We start from the raw sequence: 6,343 nt of genomic DNA, 5'->3' as shown, positions 1-6,343 counted from the left end.
ATATAAATTTGCATTATCTGATTTTTATCTGATTATTTCCTTTTGTACATAGTTCTGTTCCTTTTTGTGGCAGAAGTCATTCATATCTCATATGGTCTATGTTTGCTATTTGATTCACAAACATGATGTGAAAAAATGTTGTTGATCTTGTGATTGGAGGAAATCATCTCATGAGAATGGACTGGACACAGTCACAGATTTTCCCTCTATTGGAGATTAGACTATAAGAATATAGGGCACATAATTAGGATGTTAAATGGCCGAAGGTGTCTCTTTAATCCGAATTTGTGCTTCCTGAACTTAAGTTCAGTTGTGTTTCATTGGCAAGCGTATTTCCAGGTCACTTCTCTGGGCTTTGGGCCACTGTTTTGACCTTCTGCATCGGGTGACTCAGGCCACATTCAGCTTTCCCTTTTGTTTTTCTCATTCTCTTGAATATTTGACCTAATTTATTTGTCTTGTTAGCAGAGTTTGTCCAGGGGAAAAATCTGGACTGATCTATTTAAATACATCTATCTGAGCTGCTGTAGCCCATCTCTGCTCTCATGTCATTTGCCGTTTCAGCACTCTCTGTTGGATGTGATACATGTTAATGTTGGACATATTAGTCGAGTGTTGTGGGTCGCCATTGGTCTCTGAATCACAGCTGTGAGTGTTTGTTACTCTGAGTGAATTCAGAGTGTGTGTGTATGTGTGTGTGTGTGTGTGGACGAAATGTCATGTGACGCTAGCAGGTCCTTATCAGTCTCTGAGCAGACGAGAGCTGCTCTTCTTTCAAAATTAAGTGGTGAATTTACCAACACCACAAAACAGCACCAGAGAAAAAAATCTGCGGGTAAAATAGTGTCTATCTTCTGTTGCTGGAATTAGATGGTTGAGATGACTGCGGAGACGGATTCTACATTTGTGAGATGGACACACTCCTGTTATCTTCAGTTCATCAGAGAAAAGGATAAGAATGCATAGTCAGGTGCAATATGTGCGACACCAAACTCTCAACATGGAGAAATAGCATGAGTAAAACCTGAAAACACCTGGACTGGTGCCACTAACACTAAGCTATCGGAGAGAGCAGCAGGTCGGAGAAGAGAAAAAAGGCGGCGGACAAGCGCAGACAAGCAACAAAAATTAAGTTTAACTAAAAATAACAAAATCTGTTTTTATTAAATGAATGAATATGCTAAATATTTGACTTAAATAGCCTAATTTCCCTCGTCACGCGCAGTGCACGCACCAGCAGTCAGCGGCCAGCGCCTAAACTCCAAACTGTCCGTAAACAAACTGAATTAAGCTTTTCGTCAAAGCATCGCTCAGTGTTGGGATATAATCCGATGGTTTATTAGGATTAGTCACCCTAAACTATCGGATGTTACCCAGGAAATATGTTATTCACATATCACTGTTTCTATTCCTCGTGCTCTCTGTGCGCTGTTCGTCTCTTCCGTCTGACGTCATTCTTCTCTTCTTCGGCACTCGCACAACCGCACAAAGTGAGCCTACATAACTTCTTTTTTATAAAATAAACATTTTACATCTCAAGTAACAATAACAATGTACATTACTTTTTACAGAACTGGAAAAATGTACAATATGAAAAGAAAAGAAAGAAAGAAAGAAAGAAAGAAAAATGACAATCACTGATTCGAGTCTGATTTATTATATTACCCGATTTTTCCCCGGGTTACACCTTCATCAGTAAGTGACCATATTACAAGTAATACTTACAATCTATAAGTGCAAAGAAAGTGTGGTGAAAGCAAATATATAAATACAATACAGCTGCAAGTATAATGGCAATGACAGGCCCAAACACCAGTGCAAAAGTGCACTAGCACAGAAAATAAGTCATGGGAAAACATTGAGATATGCTGCTGTGGTTGGTTCATAGGCTATTTGTGTAGCGCGGCACTCTACGAAAGTCCACGGAAAGGAAACCGAAATAACAGAAATAAAGTAAACACATTGCAGTTTCGAATGATCTGTATGACCCAAAATGACGGAATATTTTTGTTGTTGTTTGTTTCCGCAGTTCGAGCGCGCCGGCGCCTCACGCACACACATAGGCCTACAGCATTGCAATCGTTGCAGCCTGTTCATTATCAGAATAAAATAGTCAACCAAACGTATAGATACACTGGTTAATTTAAATAGTGCATACTGCGTACAATCCGTGCCGTTCAGCCTGAGCTCGGGCCAAACACACATTTGCTCATGTGACGAGGATGTTTTTTAAGCGCGTTAAGTAAGCCTGGTTTATATAATAAATAATAGTTTAGCTTTCAAATACATCGCAAATATGGACACATTTAATGGATTAATGCCGAATGAGAGAGGTAGGCTGCGCGAGAACGCCGTTTGCTTTCAGTTTCACATTGAATTAGCATATTCGTTTTGGCTTGTTAAGTAACATAATTTTCATTCTTGTTTTATTTATACAGGGGAAAAATCTGGACTGATCTATTTAAATACATCTATCTGAGCTGCTGTAGCCCATCTCTGCTCTCATGTCATTTGCCGTTTCAGCACTCTCTGTTGGATGTGATACATGTTAATGTTGGACATATTAGTCGAGTGTTGTGGGTCGCCATTGGTCTCTGAATCACAGCTGTGAGTGTTTGTTACTCTGAGTGAATTCAGAGTGTGTGTGTATGTGTGTGTGTGTGTGTGGACGAAATGTCATGTGACGCTAGCAGGTCCTTATCAGTCTCTGAGCAGACGAGAGCTGCTCTTCTTAATTCATTTTCACCTGATTGGGAGGCCAAGAGTGACATTTTACATGTGTGTGTGGGTGTGTGTGTGAGAGAGGAATGGGAGGTGAATTATTTTGTTTTTACTGCTATTACACTGTAGTAGTTGACAGAATAAAAGCTGCAGTTCTAGTTTTGTCCACTTATGGAGCCCTAAAGCTCCATGTGGTTACATAATGAAAAAAGACAAAGTGAGCAAAGCTCAAAATCTTGTATTTGCTTAGGATCTGACAATGATGGTATCTTATTTGCTTTCTGTCTAAAATTTTCAAAGCTCTATTGTAAAGACCTTTAAACAGAATAAAAGCTGCAGTTCTAGTTTTGTCCACTTATGGAGCCCTAAAGCTCCATGTGGTTTCAATCAGGGTATCTTCCGATCATTCGTTTTTTAATTTAATATTGAAATCTGAAAAATGAAAAAAATGGCACATATTTTGTTTTTCAATTGTTCAAACAAAACGAAAAATCAAGAATCCAGCTTCATTTTTTCTTTTTTACGTTCAGGGATAGAAAACAAATAAGCAACTTGAATATTCGATCTCTACATGTGTTACAAATGAGGCTCCCGCACTACGTCTCTCTCACCACCAGAGGGAGCCTTCACCCGAGTATTAACCACCTCATTTGGACTCAATTTCCCATCAGCCTTCATACCTGGAACTGATCACCCTGCACCTGTCTTCAATTATCTCACAACAAAGGAGCCAAGGTGTGTGGGCCAGGATTAAGCTGTATATCTCCCGCCAACAGGATCAAAAGAGAGAAGTATATTGACACATGTAAATCGTCCATATTGATTCGACTGGATTTCAATTTAGCGTTTGCAGCATTACGTGCCGATTTGTATTTCAAGGTGGAACAATAAATAGCAAGCTGACCATGTCCAAAATAATTCAGTTGTTGCTCATTCACTTGTGGATCACCAAAAGCGAAAAAATATTGTTTATTCTGTTGCGTTTTTGCGGCCAAAATTCCAGATACCATTAATCCTGAGGCGGTTGGAATACAGAGTAGTACCAAACAGCTGATAAGTAGTAGATACAATCGCCGGCGATAATTAATTGGCACGTGCAGTCTTTCATGGCATTGTCTCCATCTACCTTGGACTGTTAAAAATGACTTCTTTGTCTTTTTCCACTTCTGTGCTCCTATCTTTAAAAAGTCACATAAAAATGTTCCAATAAAAAAAGCAAAACTAAACAATTTAAAAAATAACACAACAAGCACAGAGCCCAACCAACCGTGCAAGTCTGCAAGCACCATCTTGGATCGAAGATGCATCTTTTTCTTCTGAAACCGTTCAAAATAGCCTATAGGCTAGGTATTGTGTGAAATCATATGTTGTTATCCCACTGGCATGGAACTATTTGTTCCTCAGAGTGCTTGTTTCAGTGATTGAATTTAGTGAAATGTGAATTTGACGTCATGAGAACTCGTTGAACTCGTTTGAGTTATAAGAACATACCCAAACCCTGATATAACACTTCGAACAATAAGCCAGTGTCATCAGTGTCAGAAATTAACTTTTCAATAAGGGGCAACTGATTTTCTGTTTTTTATTTATTTATTATGATTATTATAATTTTTTTTTAACTTTTACCATTTGTATGTCAATGTCAATGTCAATGTCACTTTATTTATAAAGCACTATTTAAAACAACAGTTGTTGACCAATGTGCTGTACATAAACATTAAGCAATAGTTTCCAGAAAATAAAATAAAGAATAAAAGTAAAAGCATGCAAATTATAACATGACACTATGTCATTTGTTAAAAGCCAATTCAAACAAATGAAACTTCAGTTTTGATTTAAAATTACCTACAGTTCTGGTAGTCCTAATACCAGCCGGCAGGCTATTCCACAGTTTTGGCGCAACTACTGCAAATGCCGGTCACCTCTGAGTTTAAATTTTGTTCTTGGAACCACTAATATTCCCTGATTTGATGATCTCAAGGACTTCCCTGGGTCATATTCCAACAAAAGATCAGTGAGGTAAGAAGGTGCCAAGCCGTTTAGAGCTTTATACACAATTAAAAGGACCTTAAAATCAATTCTGTAGCGAACCGGCAACCAATGTAATGACATTAACGTTGGTGTGATGTGTTCATATTTTTTAACCCCAGTCAGGAGCCTGGCCGCTGCATTCTGAACCACTTGAAGTCTAGAAAGTAAGCCTTGACTTATCCCTATATAAAGTGCGTTGCAATAGTCGAGCCTTGATGTAATGAGGGCGTGAATAGCCCTCTCAAAGTTCTTAAAAGACAGAAAGGACTTCACTTTTGCCAGTGCTCTTAGATGGAAGAAACTAGATTTGACCACAGAGCTGACCTGAGTATCGAACTTCAAAGCACTATCCAAATAGACTCCCAGATTTTTTACACAGGGTTTTACATATGGAGAGAGAGGGCCAAGATTAAGATTGGATATTTTTTTTTTTTTATTCAAGGTGCCCAAATACGATAATCTCTGTCTTATTTTCATTTAAATTTAGAAAATTTACAGCCATCCAGGCCTTTATGTCAATGTCACTTTATTTATAAAGCACTATTTAAAACAACAGCTGTTGACCAATGTGCTGTACATAAACATTAAGCAATAGTTTCCAAAAAATAAAATAAAGAATAAAAATAAATGCATGCAAATTATAACATGACACTATGTCATTTGTTAAAAGCCATTTCAAACAAATAAAACTTCAGTTTTGATTTAAAATTACCTACAGTTCTGGCAGTCCTAATACCAGCCGGCAGGCTATTCCACAGTTTTGGCGCAGCTACTGCAAATGCCCGGTCACCTCCGAGTTTAAATTTTGTTCTTGGAACCACTAATATTCCCTGATTTGATGATCTCAAGGACTTCCCTGGGTCATATTCCAACAAAAGATCAGTAAGGTAAGAAGGTGCCAAGCCGTTTAGAGCTTTATACACCATTAAAAGGACCTTAAAATCAATTCTGTAGCGAACCGGCAACCAATGTAATGACATTAACGTCGGTGTGATGTGTTCATATTTTTTAACCCCAGTCAGGAGCCTGGCCGCTGCATTCTGAACCACTTGAAGTCTAGAAAGTAAGCCTTGACTTATCCCTATATAAAGTGCGTTGCAATAGTCGAGCCTTGATGTAATGAGGGCGTGAATAGCCCTCTCAAAGGGCTATGTCATCTTTAATGTTAAATTCTTACATCAAATAAATTAGAATAATATGACAATAGGCTGTTACCAATTAAATCAGTATTCAGTGATATAGAACCTGCGTCTGAAGATGCTTTTAGATGTATTTACACTTTAATGCTGATCAGACGGCTGTACGTGCATTTACATAGCAATTACAAATGTATACTGAAATGAGATTAATGTTTTATACAACATTTTTAATACACAAATATGAATAAAATGAAATTATACTTGAATTATGAAAGTAATATCGCCACTAGGTGGTGGTAAGTCACTGTGTTAATAAAGGAACCTTTTATTCAATCAATTCGTTCAAAATGCTTCATTCATTCATTTAGGAATAAAACCAAGCGGCTGTCTATAACAATTGGTAATTGCATTGTTGTCTATAATAATGGGTTTTTCAAAGACTATTCATTCAG

Source organism: Sinocyclocheilus rhinocerous, unplaced genomic scaffold, assembly GCF_001515625.1.
Source record: "Sinocyclocheilus rhinocerous isolate Xijiao unplaced genomic scaffold, SAMN03320098_v1.1 scaffold879, whole genome shotgun sequence".
Lineage (NCBI taxonomy): Eukaryota > Metazoa > Chordata > Actinopteri > Cypriniformes > Cyprinidae > Sinocyclocheilus > Sinocyclocheilus rhinocerous.
The sequence above is the reverse complement of the archived record's forward strand: the minus strand, read 5'-3'. Positions refer to the sequence as shown.